This window comes from Aristolochia californica, unplaced genomic scaffold (assembly GCF_029961685.1).
Source record: "Aristolochia californica isolate CCGP_79_NKW_82.1479 unplaced genomic scaffold, dmAriCali1.0.hap1 SCAF_7, whole genome shotgun sequence".
NCBI classification, from domain to species: Eukaryota; Viridiplantae; Streptophyta; class Magnoliopsida; order Piperales; family Aristolochiaceae; genus Aristolochia; species Aristolochia californica.
The window spans coordinates 29,840,832-29,842,341 of NW_027182268.1; the positions used below are offsets into that span (position 1 = coordinate 29,840,832).

Genomic DNA, 1,510 nt, shown 5'->3' on the forward strand with positions numbered 1-1,510 from the left:
TTCTCAATAAGAAATACCTTTTTATTAACATCTTTTTTCTCTTCTGTGTACAAAGGTCTTTCAAAAATCGGGCATAAGCAGGGACTTGCCTAATAGCATCAAGAAGTATAATGTTAATGTGAACCTTACTAAATAGTTCCAACGTTTCATGCATGCTATCTCCTTTCCTAGGTGGGCCCGATAACCTCTACGGATAAGGAGCTGGTGAGACTTGGTTAGGGATCTGCCTGGCTATTGGTGAAGAAGTTGGAGGTTCTTCACTCAATGATGTGTCTCCATTGTCATCCTTTGACTCCTTAGACTTTGTGGTCTCTACCCCATTGTTCAACTCATGACCACTCCTAAGGGTGGTTATGGCTTTGGATTGCTCGTGGTGGGGATTGGAACTCAACCCACTCTCATGTGTGCTTTTGGGGTTAGGAGTGCTTTGACTCTGGAGTCTATTTTGTGCCTGTTCACTCATGTGGCTGGCCAACTGACTCACTTGCATTTCAAGTTTAGCAATAGAGGACTGTGTATTCTGCATGAATAATTGAAGTGTATCCTCAAGTGAAGGTTTTTGTGGAATCAATGGTTGTTGAGTGAAGTGTGGGGCGGAGCTTGCGGTTGAGTAAACCCTGGAGGACCCCCAACTTGTGGGCCCTTGGACCATGAGAAATTTGGGTACCTAGCCCAACCCGGATTATATTTTTCTGAAAAAGGATCGTTCCGGTTTGGTTTATGAAAATTCTGGACTGCATTCAAGTCCTCAATGAGCTCCAGGTAGGATGAACTAGATGGACACATTTATGTGGGATGAGATGAACTAGAGCATATGGCACATACAATAGATGGGTTAGGAGCAGGTGAACTCTTGGACACCATAAGGGCATCAATTTTTCTAGTCAACCCCTCAATCTTGGCAGTGAGCATGGGTGTTTAACTAACCTCATAGAGACCCCCTCTTTTAGCTTCGTGGGATCACCTATCAACATTAAATGATGAACCCCATTGTTGAGATTGATCACTCAACATTTCAAAGAAGTCCCACGCCTCACTAGCACTCTTACCCATCAAACTCCCACCACTCGTTGCATCTACCATGGATCTAACCTGGGGTGTAAGACCTTGATGAAAGTATTTCACTAAATGCCATTTCTCAAACCCATGATGCGGACACCTATGGATCAAATCCTTCCATTTCTCCCAAGCCTCATAAAAGTGTTGACCCTCTTGCTGCATAAAGTTGGAGATTTCTCTCCTGAGGGCTGTAGTTCTCTGAATGGGAAAGTACTTGGACAAAAATTTCATGACTAATGTGTCCCATGAAGTAATGCTGCCCACCTCTAAGCCATTAAGCCAAGACTTGGCCTTATCCTAAAGTGAAAATGGAAAAAACTCTTAACCGGATAGAGTCATCTGAGAAATTCTGGAATTTGAAAGTTGCACAGATATCTAAGAATTCCTTGATGTGGTAATAAGGGTCCTTCTTCTCCAACCCATAGAATGTAGGGAGGAGTTGGATCACACC

General features: G+C 43.3%; 1 non-coding gene across 1 annotated transcript; it reads left to right on the forward strand.

Moving 5' to 3' along the window:
• The first annotated feature begins 1,141 nt into the window (after window positions 1-1,141).
• LOC137937915 (small nucleolar RNA R71) lies at window positions 1,142-1,248 on the forward strand. Its single transcript, XR_011109702.1, has one exon. It is a non-coding gene; the product is annotated as a small nucleolar RNA R71 (small nucleolar RNA).
• Window positions 1,249-1,510: the final 262 nt, after the last annotated feature.